The 16897-nt window shown below is 34.1% G+C and overlaps 1 non-coding gene across 1 annotated transcript; it reads left to right on the top strand.

Annotated features, from left to right (window-relative positions):
* Positions 1-12775: 12775 nt before the first annotated feature.
* On the top strand, positions 12776-12862 carry LOC139895416 (small nucleolar RNA U30). Its single transcript, XR_011775868.1, has one exon. It is a non-coding gene; the product is annotated as a small nucleolar RNA U30 (small nucleolar RNA).
* The last annotated feature ends 4035 nt before the right edge of the window (positions 12863-16897 follow it).

Raw genomic sequence — 16897 nt, 5'->3', positions numbered from 1 at the left:
AAATCAAAAACACGAATTTAGAGAAATCTAGAGTTTTAGAAATGTTACCCAAACGAGATGAAGTTGGTATCAAATTGTAGAGGATGAAGAGAGGATTCCAAATATGTAATTTATTTTGTTGTAAGCCTCCTAGATCGAATTTAGATGATGAATGATTGAATTGGGTGTTTGTGTGTGTGTTCTTGCTAGAGAGAAAGAGAGAGAGATGGAGATGATTGAATGGTGGTGATTGGGGTGGACTAGTTGACCTAGTCAACTAGTTTGCCCCGTGTCAATTTTAGTCCCTCGAGTTTAGAAGCGGGTGCGTGATTTTACCGAACGGATATTTTGAAAACGCTCGAGTAAATGAGTGATGTTATAATTAAATAACGGAAATATTATGAACGTTAGTCAACGAAAGTTACGAATTTTAAATAACGAAAGATATTATAAAAAAAAAAGACAGTGTTAAAAATAAATTTAACGGAAAAACGCGGGATGTTACATTATCCACACCTCAAAAGAAATTTCGTCCCGAAATTTAGTTGGAAGTAGTAGTTGTTGAATCTTCCTCGAGATCTTGCGTTGTCGGTTCTACGAATAAGTGAAGGTACTCCCTCGGGTATTTCAACGAACTTTGACAGTCGGGGTTTTTACGTTGGTTTAAAGTTTGGTTTCACGATTTATAGTTTCAATCGGTCCTCCTATGAGGTGGAGTTTATCGTTGATAGTAAGTTCATCGAAGAGGATAACAAGTTCTTGTTTCGCAAGACACGCCTTTAAGTTTGATACGTAGAATTTAGGATGAACGGAGACTCGAATGAGTTGAAAAATCTAAACGGCTAGTAACGGGTCCAAAACGCCCCAGGATTTTAAAAGGACTAAAAATATCGCGGATTTAGCTATCTACGTTTCCCGAAATGGATTACACCTTTTCGAGGTGCGACTTTAACGTTACGCGGTTACCCACTTGGAATTCGAGAGGTTCACGTCTAACATCGGCATAGTTCTTTTGGCGACTACGATCCGCCTTGAGCCTTTCTTGGAATTGAAAAATTTTCCGGTTGTTTCATGAACGATTTCGGGTCCGGTGGTTCGCTTGTCACCTACTTCGGTTCAACAATTTAAGAAAATGACAATTACGGCTATACGGGTCCTCGAAAGTGTGACGTTAAGACTTGAATGATAACCATCGTTGTAAGAGAATTTGGTTAAAGGCAAAAACTTTTCTCAAGTAAATTTGAAGTTGATAACACAAATTCGTATTACGGTTTCCAAGGTTTGAATCGTATGTTTGCTCGGTCCGTCGGGTTGTGGTTGATGTGCGGTACTCATGTCTAAACGTGGTCCCGAGACTTTTTGTGAGGCACTCCAAAATCTAGAAGTGAAACGAGGATCTCGATCCGAAACAAAGTACATTCCGTAAGGTATATTTGAACAAGTTTGTTAGGACAAGTTTCTCAAGAAAATTCGCGTCGCGGAAGATTTATCGGTCTCCAAATACGTTCGTCGAGACTATTCACCCTCGAGGCGAATACTAGTATAACGTGAAGAGTCTATCTCTCCATTGAAAATTTAGAATCAAAGATTTCCTTATACGGAAGTACGAGTGTAATACGAGAGAAGTTTCTGCCTCGATGTGAGCATAACAAACATATTGAAGTTCGCCAATAAAACTGTGCGAAAATGAGATAGTATACACGTGTAACATATGTTTGATGTTGAAAGAATTTGTCATTCATTCGGAAGCATAAATATGGTTCGACAATATTCGAAGGTGTGTCCCCGGTATGGTTGTTGTCAGTACTTTCGGAGTTTTCAGATGTCCAAACATGAATAGATGAAGTCATGTACATGGCACATGGTGGTGATTAGGTTGATCGAGTCTAACCACCATCACGTGTCACTAGAACTTTGGTATGTCTTACCGTAATATAACCACGTTGATCGAGTGTCGTTATATTACGCTAACTCATACCTCCATTCCCACATCACTCTATAGATTCAAGTTTGTGTAATCGTGAAGTTTAAAATAAACAAAGTGTAACGACGTCTCTAACGTGACTCGTATTGAATCGAAAGAATTAGTGCAACTATAAAGAAGCGTTCCCCGAGGGAAGTGTATAAATGATTGTTCACGTAAATGTGGTTCGAGTCAGACAATAAGGTATTCAGGTATGAAAAGAGTAACGAGTCATGATAACGAGTAGCACACAACCGTAGTGATAAATGTTGATGACGATACTCACCTAGAGTAGTGATGGTAGTAACACCAAAAAGTAGATAGTAAGAAACACCAGTGGGAAACCGATAGTAAGTTGAAACGGTGGCAAATAACAATCCGGGAGACAGAGTTCCCGAACAAGTGTGACTAATGAAGTCATCGTCATCCATACGTGTATGAATCATGAATTTACGTGTGTTACCAAAAAGTGGCGGAATACGAGTTCGTATGATGAAGGTTGGGTACCATTAAAAAGTTTGCCTAAGAATGATTCAAGTATAATGCACAAGTAGTCAAGTAAGTGCTATCTATAGCAAATGTATGTCAGAATGCAAATGCTAACTATCCGGTTGTAGTCTAGACTCACTAATGCGTCCTAACGACTCTGTTAGACACACTAATGCACGTCCTAGTTCCCTACAACCAACGCTCTGATACCACTTGTAACGACCCGACCAAAACCGTTATTGACGGCGCCGTCTACTTAGGTCCCGTTGCGTGGTCATAGTCTCTATATGAGACGCGTTTGACCAAACTCATGTCGCATTCATTTGAAATGTACAAAACTTGCAAAGTTTAGTTTACAAAACGGTTCGACAACAAGTTTAAGTTTAAAAAAGTAGTAATGTATAAATGAAATAACTTGCGACATAATTAGTTGAAAATCACAGTTGCTATAAATAGCGTAAGTATGTATGTATGCTTGACTCCAAGCAAGAAATCAGAGTGTATGCATGTATGCTCGACCTCAAGCAAGTATGAAAGTACGCGGAAGCATGTATCAAATAGCCATGTATGAACCTGAGAAACATATAGAAAACTGTCAACGAAAAACGTTCGTGAAATCATAGGTGTATTTGTAAACGTTGTTTTTGAACCACAAGATTTAGTATTCCCATAGTTGATTATCAAAATCGTTTGCATTCCAAAAGTATTGTTCGCGAGCACCCAATTATCAAGACTTAACGTTTCCTTCCATAGAACCCCATCACAATAGTGTTAGAACATACACTGTTTCTCGAAAATATATTTCATCCGTAGACGGTAGCGAACCGTCCGTAATGAGGGTTTGTCAAACCCGTATGGCCACACAATATAAGTTCTCGCTTACACCCTGCAAGTGTAACTAATGATAATCGAATTGAGAATTTTTGTTCTAACTCGCTGTGGAATGTTTGTTTTCCTTGTACTTGTGTTCAAAGTATAAAAGTAAGTAGTACCAAATGTAACAAAGTATATGTTTCTCAGCCCACAATTTAAAAGTATAAAAAGTTGTTGAAAAGGTGGGACTATGATCTCACCTCGAGTGCACTAGTATAAATGTACTTCACAAAGTAAACGTGTGCATGAATGTCGCTTAGCCTTGACCTAAACAAGTAAGTTGTATCAATTAACCGGTTACGACACAAGGTCGGGCGAAATGTGTCCAATTAGTCCTATGGCTCGTTATGACTCGAATAGTATAGCATGTGAATCACGTTGTCAAGTTTCATGCAAGAATCAAGTATAAAATAAGATTAGTACGATTGTATAAGTGTTTTGTTAAGTTTGACTAAAAGTCAAACTTGGTCAAAGTCAACGAAAAAGTCAACACGTTCGGGTCGGGTCCCAAACTATTTTTCTAAGCTTAGAAGTCATATATGAGCATGTTGGCCAAGTTACATGTTAATCGGAGGTGCGTAGCATAGCAAACATTTTTCGAAATTTGACAAAGTAGGTCAGAACCCAAACACGGCTATTGCCGCGCCGCGGCCAGAGGTGTCGTGCCGCGACATTAGGCGTGGCCTGGTACCTGGTCAGTTTCAAAAGTTCAAGTCTTGATCCAAAATTCAATTTAGCACAAAACGCAAACCGTAAACACTTAGAATACGCATCTTATATCATTGGAAAGCTCTTTTGACAAGGAATACAATTAACTACCTTTTACAAGCAAAAACATCAATTACAATAACCGAAAACTCGTCAATTGATCAAGAAGGGTTTATTTTCAAAGTTTCAAGTTCGTAAAACGTATTTTATGATTCGGGAATCCAATTTACACATACGATATGCCGTTCCGAAGGTAATTAAGCATACAATGCATCTAAACACTTACTAACAACATTAACAAGCATTCAACGCATCAAAAGTTCATTTCAAAGTCTATCAAACCCTAACCAAAATTCACAAAAATCAATAATCATGTGTTTGAAGTTTTCTTAATCAACCTACGCATCAAAACGAAGCTAGTGATACTAGTAACACAATTAAAACATGAACTTTAACAATCAAACAACATTTAAGCTTCCAAAATGCAAGATTAAGCAAACCATTTCAAATGTTCAAACTAGTTACTCAAAACAACAAATCGAGCAAGTAAATCATATATTCATGCTAGACACGAGCCATAGACACTAACTAACACCATTTCAAATCAAAAACACGAATTTAGAGAAATCTAGAGTTTTAGAAATGTTACCCAAACGAGATGAAGTTGGTATCAAATTGTAGAGGATGAAGAGAGGATTCCAAATATGTAATTTGTTTTGTTGTAAGCCTCCTAGATCGAATTTAGATGATGAATGATTGAATTGGGTGTTTGTGTGTGTGTTCTTGCTAGAGAGAAAGAGAGAGAGATGGAGATGATTGAATGGTGGTGATTGGGGTGGACTAGTTGACCTAGTCAACTAGTTTACCCCGTGTCAATTTTAGTCCCTCGAGTTTAGAAGCGGGTGCGTGATTTTACCGAACGGATATTTTGAAAACGCTCGAGTAAATGAGTGATGTTATAATTAAATAACGGAAATATTATGAACGTTAGTCAACGAAAGTTACGAATTTTAAATAACGAAAGATATTATAAAAAAAAGACAGTGTTAAAAATAAATTTAACGGAAAAACACGGGATGTTACAGTGATCCCCTAATACGATCTGTCGTTTTCCATAATGGTTTAGAAAAACCTGGTGGTTTAGAGGTTCCCGTGTTATTGTTACAATTTAGGAAATACGGATGTTGCCGATACATATAAAGTTCATCGGGGTTGGAATTAGGTTTCTCTATTTTGATGCCCTTTCCCTTATTATTTTCTTTTGCCTTTTCAAATTGGGTCGAGGTAATTTCTATAACATCATCGGAATCCTCATCGTGATCCGATTCATCGGAAAATTGGTAATCTTCCCAATATTTTTCTTCCTCAGCGGAAACACCATTGACCATTTTTAACTTTGGTCCATTGTTTGAGGATTTTCTTTTATTTATCTATTTTTCTATGGTTCCTAATATTTCCTCCTCCGGAACCTCTTCTTCCGGTTCCTCCTCTTCCGGTTCCTCCTCTTCTGGTTCCTCTTCGAGAATTTGTGAATCTTCCCAAACTATATTCGACTCTTCATTATTATTAGGTGAGTCGATGGGATTTGTACTAGAGGTAGACATCTATCACAAAATATCAAACACGTTAAGAGATTAATATATCACATAATATTTACATGTTACAATTTGTAGTTTCCAACAAAAAAAATATTAAGCAATCATTTTTAAAGAAAACACGGTCGAAGTCTATATTCACTAATGCATCCTAACAAACTCGATAAGACACACTAATGCAAATTTTCTAGTTCTCTAAGACCAACGCTCGGATACCAACTGGAATATCCCATTCATATTGATTATAAACGTTCCATATTAATTGATTTCGTCGCGAGGTTTTGACCTCTATATGAGACGTTTTTCAAAGCCTGCATTCATTTTTAAAACAACCATAACCTTTATTTTATCGATAAAGGTTTAAAAAGCATTACGTAGATTATCAAATAATGATAATCTAAAATATACCGTTTACACACGATCATTACATAATGGTTTACAATAAGAATATATTACATCAAAAATAAGTTTCTTTAATGCAGTTTTTACACAATATCATACAAGCATGGACTCCAAATCTTGTTCTTATTTTAGTATGCAACAACGAAAGCTCTTAATAATCACCTGAGAATAAACATGCTTAAAACGTCAACAAAAATGTTGGTGAGTTATAGGTTTAACCTATATATTATCAAATCATAATAATAGACCAAAAGATTTCATTTTTATAACACATCTCATATCAGGCATTTCGCAAACTGCATAGAGATAAAAATTCATTCATATGTTGAACACCTGGTAACCGGCGTTAACTTAATGCATAGAATATCCCCAAAACAGAACCTCTCGTCTGTATAATAATCTCGAAGTACTAAATCATCCATAACCTAAATGGGGGTTGTTAAGCCCAATAGATATATCTTTAGGATTCGCGTCAATTAGGGGCCATTTCCCTAATTCTTAGGCTACCAGACTTGAAGGGCGATATTCGGTTTAATAATCCAACCATAGAATGTAATTTCGCATACTTGTGTCTATTTTGTAAAACATTTATAAAACTGCATGTATTCTCATCCCAAAAATATTAGATTTTAAAAATGGGACTATAACTCACTTTCACAGATTTTTTCTTTCATCGGAAATAAGACTTGGCCACTGGTCGATTCACAAACCTATAACAAATATGTACATATATATCAAAGTATCTTCAAAATATATTTACAACATTTTTATTACGTTTTAATGATTTGAGTTTATTAAGTCAGCTGTCCTCGTTAGTAACCTACAACTAGTTGTCCACAGTTAGATGTACAGAAATAAATCGATATATATTATCTTGAATCAATCCACAACCTAGTGTATATACGTCTCAGGCTAGATCACAACTCAAAGTATATATATTTTTGGAATCAACCTCAACCCTGTATAGCTAACTCAAACATTACTGCATATAGAGTGTCTATGGTTGTTCCAAATAATATATATACATGGGTCGATATGATATGTCAAAACATTTGTATACGTGTCTATGGTATTCCAAGATTACATAATATATTAGAATATATGTATTATACAATATAAGTTAGCTAGGATATGATTAATATATATTTGTTATAAAATTTTCGTAGCTACAACAAGTAAAATTTTCCAATTTTGTTTTACCCATAACTTCTTCGTTTTAAATCCGTTTTTAGTGATTCAAATTGCTATGGTTTCATAATGAACTGTAATTTATGAAACTAAACATAAAAAGTATAAGTTTATAGTCGAAAATATAGGTTATAAGTCATTTACTAAAGAGGTAGTCATTTCCGTCGAAAGAACGACATCTTGATGACCATTTTGAAAAACATACTTCCACTTTGTGTTTAACCATGATTTTTGGATATAGTATCATGTTCATATGAAATATCATTTTTATTGAAAACAAACTTCCAATTCAAAGATTAAGATAGTTTTAATTTTTTTTAACCCAAAACAGCCCCCGGTTTCACTACGACGGCGTATGTCCGGTTTTACGGTGTTCTTCGTGTTTCCAGGTTTTAAATCATTAAGTTAGCATATAATATAGATATAGAACATGTGTTTAGTTGATTTTAAAAGTCAAGTGAGAAGGATTAACTTTGTTTGCGAACAAGTTTAGAATTAACTAAACCATGTTCTAGTGATTACATGTTCAAATCTTCGAATAAGAAAGTTTTATATGTATGAATCGAATGATGTTATGAATATCATTACTACCTCAAGTTTAGTAGGTAAACCTACTGGAAGTGACAAAAAATGATCTAGCTTCAAAGGATCTTGGATGGCTTGAAAGTTCTTGAAGTAGAATCATGACACGAAAACAAGTTCAAGTAAGATTATCACTCGAATTAAGATAGTTATAGTTATAGGAATTGAATCAAAGTTTGTATATGAGTATTACCTTGATTTAGAATGATATATTACTGTAAACAACAAGGATTTCTTGAGGTTGGATGATCACTTTACAAGATTGGAAGTGAGCTAGTAAACTTGGAAGTATTCTTGATTTTATGAAACTAGAACTTGTAGAATTTATGAAGAACACTTAGAACTTGAAGATGGAACTTGAGAGAGATCAATTAGATGAAGAGAATTGAAGAATGAAAGTGTTTGTAGGTATTTTTAGTCGTTGGTATATGGATTAGATATAAAGGATGTGTAATTTTTGTTTTCATGTAAATAATTCATGAATGATTTATAATATTTTTGTAATTTTGTGTAATCATTCATGCTAGTTGCCAAATGATGGTTCTCACATGTTTAATGACTCACATGGGCTGCTAAGTAGCTGATGATTGAGTGTATATACCAATAGTATATACATCTAGAAGCTGTGTATTGTACGAGTACGAATACGGGTGCATACGAGTAAAATTGTTGATGAAAATGAACGAGAATGTAATTGTAAGCATTTTTGTTAAGTAGATGTACTTTGATATGTGTCACGAAGTCTTTCAAAAGTGTATTAATACATCTTAATACACTACATGTATATACATTTTAACTGAGTCGTTAAGTCACCGTTAGTCATTACATGTAAGTGTTGTTTTGAGACCTTTAAGTTAACGATCTTGTTAAATGTAATTAATCCATTGTTATTATACTTAAATGAGATGTTAAATTATTACATTATCATGATATTATAATGTATGAATATATCTTAATATGATATATATACATTAAAATATCGTTAGAACGATAATCGTTACATATATGCCTCGTTTCGAAATTCTTAAGTTAGTAGTCTTGTTTTACATATGTAGTTCATTGTTAACACACTTAATGATATACTTAATTATCATTTTATCATGTTAAAAATAGTGCATCAATATCTTAATATGATTCATATGTATTTAGTAAGCCGTTGTTATAACGATAATCGTTATATATATCGTTTCGAGTTTCTTAATTCAATAAACTCATTTTTATGTATATCACTCATTGTTAATATACTTAGTGAGATACTTACTTATCATAATCTCATGTTAACCATATATATCCATATATATATCATCATGTAGTTTTTACAAATTTTTAACGTTCGTGAATCGCCGGTCAACTTGGGTGGTCAATTGTCTATATGAAGCACATTTCAAATAATCAAGTCTTAACAAGTTTGATTGCTTAACATGTTGGAAACATTTAATCATACAAATATAGTTTTCATTTAATATATAACATGAAAAAGTTCGGGTCACTACAATATCCAACAATCACAACATCTTCATCCCTTTCTTTGACTTTCATAGCCTACAAAATCCAGCTAACAAACTTCTTTTCCATTTTGCTACGTAAGTGAGAAAGAACAAAATCATAACATACACATCCAAATACTTTAAAATTCCAACAAAAGGTTTCAACTTCCATATTTTTTTTCAATGGAGAAATAAATGATAACCTTTGTTATGGCAGTATGTCAAACACAACAATCTTTATTGCTTCAACCCAAAATCGATTAGGAACATTCATTCGTGATGCATGCTTCGATATATTTCTGAGTCTAGCCTATTCTTTCGTTTAGATACGCCATATTGTTGCGGGGTATTTTCACACGTGAATTGATGGCGTATTTTGGCCTCGTGAAGAAAATTTAAGTGCTCATCTAATGTGTATTCTCCTCCATTATCGGTATGTAAACTCTGAACAAATTTATTGGTTTCCGCTTCCACTTTTAAATTTGTGAAAGATTCAAATTTTTTTTTTTCATAAATTATACCCAAACATACCTAGGGAAGTCATCAGTAAAGGCCACAATGTACTTCATCTCTTCGATTGAAGGTTGTTTGACTGTTCAAAAAGGGATTATAGCCAAAATGCCCATTCCCAAACAGTTTCTTGCGCTGGACCCCAAAAAAAAAAATTGCCAGGTTGCCCTCGCAAGACGCAAGGAGACTTGCGTCTTGCCCTCGCAAGGCGCAAACTTGCGTCCTTGCATCTTGCGAGCTTGCGACCTTATCTGATCAGAAATACGATTTTGTGGATAAGATTTCGTCAGATATCCTAGATTTTTACGGATAATATTTTGTCCCTATATTTAGATTGACCCTGAGACTTTGAAATCACAGTCTCATAACAATCTCAAAAGTTTTCAATGCAGAGCTTATACCCACGTTAAGGTACTATTTTAACCATTTTTCACTAATTTTTGTCATTATGAATTGTGTTAATGATGATAAATTTGTTGTTAATATATGTTGTGGGGGTTATTTTGAGTACATTAACAACATACCCATATATATGCCACGAGATTGTTTTAGAATTCGGTTAAGACTCCCAATTGCGCCCGTAAAACCAATGAATCGGAGAATATTGTTAAAAAAAATGTTCTTAAAAAGATTGAATTCCCACCCAATGCAGCTGTTTCAATGAGATACGTTTTTAATAATCATGTTTTTGATATTACTGATGATGATGAAGACTTTCAAGAGTTTTTACAATATGCAATTGTAAATGCTCCTATTGATATTTATATTGTCGATAGAGTAATAATGCATCAGCCACAACGAAATCCAGAAACAAAATACTCGACAAACCAGCCACTACTACAACAAAACCAAGTAACACCCACACCAAAAAAACCAAAACCACCAAAACCACCAAAACACCAACCACAACAATTGTTACTACAACATGATACCGAAGAAAACCTCGCAAGTAACTATTTCGAAGTGGAAGAACCTGAATTGCCACTTCCAAACACAGAAGAGTTTGATTTGCATAACTATGGTCTTGAAAACGTATGTAAAATTAAAGAATTAAAACACCCGTTTGAGGTACCTCTTGTCGAAGATAGTGATTCAGATGGAGGAAAAGACGGAGACACAGAATTCCAATATGAAGAAGAAAGCAAGATCCGTTCTGGAATATGCCAACTCTTTTGAGTCAGCATGAGGAAGAGCGCGAACATATGACTGAAATACCAACCACGTATAGGGTGTCAGATTTAATTAAAGCTCGTCAAACTTTCTTGAACAAAGAAGAGTTTATAAACCCTATTTAAAAAATGTCTTGAAGAAAACTACCAAATAAAGCCTGTAAAGTCAGACAAATCTCGGTACACCGCTAAATGTGTGTTGCCAAACTGTGAGTGGAAATGTAGTGCTTACAGAATACGATTCACTGAAAATTTTATGGTAAAGAAACTGCATGACGTACACACATGCTCACGCACACTAATTATGGGAAACAATAAACATGCAACCAAAAAGGTGTTGGGTAGTATGCTTGTGGATTCATTCAAATCTGCAAACTGGGAATATAAAGCAAACGATATACGTGCGGATATAGGCAGCCGATTCGGTGTCAGCATATCTTACAATCAAGCATGGAGGGCCAAATGTCATACATTACAGATGCTTCGTGGGAGTAGTGAAGAGTCGTACCAAATGCTTCCAATTTACGTATATAACATTAAGATTCACAACTCCGGAAGCGTAACGAATTTGATCACAGACAAAGAAAATAGATTTCTGATGTGTTATTATTCTCTTGGCGTAGTTGTAAGTATCACCATTACCATTTAATTAGAAATTTAAATTTTGCACGAGACGCAAGGTACGCAAGAAACAGTTTGCGTCTTCCTTTACCAGACGCAAAGATGCAAGACGTTTCTTGCGCCTCGCAAATCAATCGTACGCAAGACGCAAAACTTTTGTTTGCGTCCTTGCGTTCCTTGCGTATCTATTAAAAACACCCCGCAAAACTAGGATCCTAATGGTTCTTCTACTTAGACTTTTCATATGACAACTGGTATGCTTTTTGATATTCAGAACCCACACATTTAGTGTTAGTTTTCACTTCAAGTTTGGGAAGTCCCTTGATTTCTTCATCATTTTGTCTAGCTTCGAATAGCTCACATGACTCAATTGCATGACCTACAAATTCGATGTCTCATTCATTGGCGTCCAATTACTTCTTTAGGCCCTATTCAATAAGTAAAATGTGGGCTTTTATATATAAATTTTTTTTCATATATATAAAAATAAGTTCAATAATACTTTAAAAAAAATGTATAATGTTCTACCATCAGTTAATACATTATTTATTTTCAAAACCTTATAAATAAATAGAACATAGACATAGTTATATACTCTTAGATGTATATTGCACGCCCCAAAAATCCGACTCTGGTCTCATTTCATCTTGTCTTGTCAACAAATGTAGTTTCTGCTGACAATACTTACACCGAGTTCATTCGATGTTCCATCATTACTAGATCACCTATAATTCAAGCTGCTCAAAACCTTGACATCACATGGACCAAATAAAACATAAATGAAAGTGGTTTGGCGTCTTTTTTACTGTAATCTTTTAAGTCCATTGGACCTTTTTATTCGATCCATCTTTAGCTCAAAAAATAAATTAAAAGTCCAAAAAATTGTCGTTAATAAATAGGTAAATATTTGTAGATTAAATGTGGGGGACTTAAATGTGGTAACCAAATGACGTATAATGGGCTAATGATTACCCAATTAAGCCCAACAAAGAAAGCCCAAATATTGTTATTAGGGCATTTTTACATCTTTCTATATAAACCAACAATTCTTCATCCGTAGCTGCAGCGACAATCAATTGATTTATGAGTTCCATTTTCCTTCTGAATAAATTCTTAGTTTTTTTTTTTTTTTTAAATCTATGTATTTTAAATTTCAATTTTAATGTTCGTTTCATTAAGTTTTGTAAATTTAAATTATTATAAAATTGGTGCTGTGATGATGAAAAAATAATCTCGTTAATCTGATGATTTTGTGAGGAAAATCTTTCTAATCCATTCTTTATAGAATTTCTGAGCACCTTTTTTTAATTCATTATATTTAAATTCAATCATGGATTTTACATTAATCAGTATCAGATTTTTAATTGAAGAGTTATTAGTGTTTCGTCAAACAATATTTAATCGTTTATATTGTTATTATATCCTATTTTCGTGTTAATCTGAGTATACGGTTGCAATTACCAGCCCAGATCGGAAATCTAACCAAAAACATTATTTTTATTTTTCCTTGATTAATTTATTAATTATTCTGATTATGTATTAACTATTAATTAAAAATTGATTTGATATCTTGAATTGTTTGTTGATTATTTGTTTCTGAACTGATCATGTCAATTAAATATTAATATAATTTTGTAATTTTGATAGATCCACTTTATTTTTGCATCATTTCCAATAATACCTTGTGTGTGTAAATAGTTTAAGTGAAATGAGAAAAAACTATAAATGGTATTTTAGGAAAATTGTGTAAAATATTAGTGGATTTATCAAATCTTAGTGCCGAAATATTATTTCCCATTTTATTTTACGTTGTGTTTAATTATCATATACACTAACAGCCATGCTGTTTTTGTTCGTTTGGTGCCCAAAACCAAAAACAAACGGCACATAAAAGACCATATGGAAAAAAACAACTTTGCCCCCCTAAGTTTAAACAATGTGCAACTTAACCCCTCAAAACAGGGGTACAAAATGTCAAATCCTTATTTTAATTAATAAACTCCACCCGATTTTTCATAAAGGCATATCTTCCAGCTCGGTGCGAATTAAATTTTTTCGAGACCACAGTTCATCTCTAAAAAATCTCAAGAACCCAACGGGACTAACTACACGCGAAACGGACATCGTTAAAAAAACGCTAAATAACGGACCCTATATTCTCGCTCGGTGCGAGTTAAATTTTTCCGAGACCACCGTTCAACTCGAAATAATTTTACAAACACAACGCGACTAACTATACGCGGAACGGACATCGTTAAAAAAGCTTTACATACATATACATACACGTCCAACAAACTAGGTACCAAACAACGTATATCCAAATTCGACCGCGCGTCGAATACAACCGCAGCAACGCGCGGTCGAATTTTCTCTAGTTATAATGAATCTAAAGCATTTGTTTTCGTAAGCGACTCCAGAATACTATACAATAAAAACATTTAAGGGGATGATTCTAACACACTATTTTTTGATCCTCACACACCAATTTAAAAAAATAGAGTATTATTAGAAGAGTAAAAGGTTAAAATAGGTGTGTGAGGATTAAAAAAGGGTGTGTTAAAATCATCTCCCAAACATTTATTTTACACATAATATATTAATTAATAATATTAATATGAGTTTCTCTAAGAATATACGTAAGGGCTATATTTAAGCAATTAAGATATGCATTACATAGTTGTAAATAGTTAAAAACTACATCACTAATTTGATACTCTCTCCGTCCCATATTAATAGTCCAATATTCCATTTTGAAATGTTTTAAATTAATATAGTTCACTTTCATAAATAGAAAAAAAATAAGAAGCTTAAGTTATATTATGTCTATACCTGGCAAACGGGTCGAGATGGGTCGGGTTGGGTCAAAGATCAAATGGGTTCGGGTCGAAATGGGTCATGGGTTGAAACGGGACAGAATTAAAACGGGTCGAACGGGTTGGGTCGAGACCTGGGTCGGTTGGGTCGGGCAAGTAAAAAGTTTCTTGTTTGTATTTTTGCTGTATCTCTTCCGAACACGAGCCCCGAAAACAGGCGCCAAAAATGCACGCCGAAAACCGGCGCCGAAAACGCGAGCCGAAATGGGGTGCCGGAAACGCGCGCCGAAACTGCGGGCCGAAACCGCGCGCCGAAAACGGGCCTTGAAATCGCGCCCCGAAACCGCGCCCCGAAACCGCGCCCCGAAAACGCGCCCCGAAAACGGGCCCCGAAACGCGCGTCGAAACGCTTGCCGAAAACGCGCGCCGAAACCCCTCGCCGAAATCGCCCTTCGAAAAACGCGCTCTGAAAAACAAATCTGTTGAAGTGAACCCATTTGGGTCTTCAAGTAATTTTTGTATTGTGATTGGACCCATTTGGGTCTCTAAGATATATGTTATCTTATGTGCTTGGATCCATTTGGGTCTTCAAGTAAACCCAATGGACCCATTTTTAAGACTTTGTGTCCATTTTGCCAGGTCTAATTATGTCCTCAATTGTATGTGGATAGGATGAAAAGAGAAAGAAAAGGTAAGGGTAAAACTGGAAAGTAAACATAAAGTACAGTACTTTTATGACATTTCTTAAACTGTGTGTTTTTTTGTCTGTGGACTAATAATATGGGACGGAGGGAGTACTAACTAATTCTTTGTACGTTTTGTACTAGTATTTATGCATGAAATTTTTTCTTAAGCATAGTTTATGTTTAAAAAAACTCAATTAATAAATATGTATTATTTTTATTTTATCGTATTTTTAGTAAGCTACTTATCAACCAAATTATCCAAATATGATTAGATCTGGTTTTACTGTCTTAGCATATAACGAATAGAAGTCAAAAATATAGTAAAACTGAAACCAAAAACAAATTAACTAAGAACACATCAAATTATATTAGATTTTTAAGAATGAAACAATTTTCATCCATATTTATATTATTGCATCATTTGTGTTATATTTTATTTTTTACGTTTTGTTTTGCGAAAGAAAATATATTAAACAAGAAAACTCGATGATGAATTCATACAAAAAAACAAGACCAACAAAAGTTATGCTTACAAAATGAAACTGCATAGCTAAACAACAATTAGGATAAAATGAAATTACGACTAATTAAGGGTTCCGAATTAGCACCCACGGTTTACAAACCCTAACATTTGTGTTATGTGAGCATATATCTAATAACGAATAATAGATCCAACGAGCATGAAAACCTCGCATTTTGATGCATAGTGGTTTTGTCGGTTAACGGTTGATTTTTGTCATTTATAACACGGTTTAGACTTTGAATATTTGAATAAATTTACTTAAATTTATATCCAAATAAAAATACTGAAGATAACTTAAAATTAGAAAATCTTGTGTGAAGATAAAGACTAGAGAAAAAAAATTAAAAGAAAGGTGGTTATCTAATTAGGTTGTTTTCCATATCTCAAACAGATAATATGGGTTTGGACTAGAGAAAAAAAAATTAAAAATAATACGGGTTTGGGCTCTATACAAACTAGAGTGAGATACGAACGGGCTAACATGGGCACATAACATATCCTCTAAGAATATGATTATCAGATTACGTGAATTGGTACGTGGTTCAAAAGATCGATGAGATATTAGACAAAATCCCAGGGTTTCGTTGAGGTGGAAATTTGTAAAGCGATTCTTGGACATAAAAAGATATATCGTACCAAACCAAAATCTGAAATATGAGGTTATCAAAAATATATAATAATATTGGACCAATTTATCTCTTTCAGCCCATCCAAATGGGGTCCTATTAAGGGGGCTTTGCCCTTTTGCCTGTTTAATATAAAGCTTCTAATGATGTTTTGGCTTACGGGTATAATGTTCCGTATCTGCTTTATATATATGTATGAATATCCACACTTTTCAGATAGCTTGATTTACTTTATTTTGGATAAAAAATAGAATAATACCGTCTTTTTTCTGGAAACATCCATATGCATATATAGGTTGATTTCGCTCTTCCCTTTTATAACAATGAGTACTTATGCAATTTTTCTCACATGTAGATTGAGAGACCCGTCAATGGATCAATGAGTACTTATGCAATTTTTCTCTCACATGTAGATTGAGAGACCCGTCAATAGAGTCAGAGACGTCTTCGAACAGAGGCAAGATGTGCAACCGCCGAGCCCACATATTTAGAAGGACCCTAAAATATAAATAAATAAATATATATTATCAAAGTATTCAATTAAATTAAATAAAAAACAATTAGATGATCAATATTTAGGAAAATAACACTTTGATAAAAACTTTTTTTGTATTGATAAATATTAGTATCATTGTTACGCCTGGATTAAATTTTTCTATATGTATATTGTTAAGAAAAGCGAC

The sequence above is a fragment of the Rutidosis leptorrhynchoides genome, chromosome 2 (assembly GCF_046630445.1).
Source record: "Rutidosis leptorrhynchoides isolate AG116_Rl617_1_P2 chromosome 2, CSIRO_AGI_Rlap_v1, whole genome shotgun sequence".
NCBI classification, from domain to species: domain Eukaryota; kingdom Viridiplantae; phylum Streptophyta; class Magnoliopsida; order Asterales; family Asteraceae; genus Rutidosis; species Rutidosis leptorrhynchoides.
This window is presented reverse-complemented; position numbering and strand designations above follow the sequence as displayed.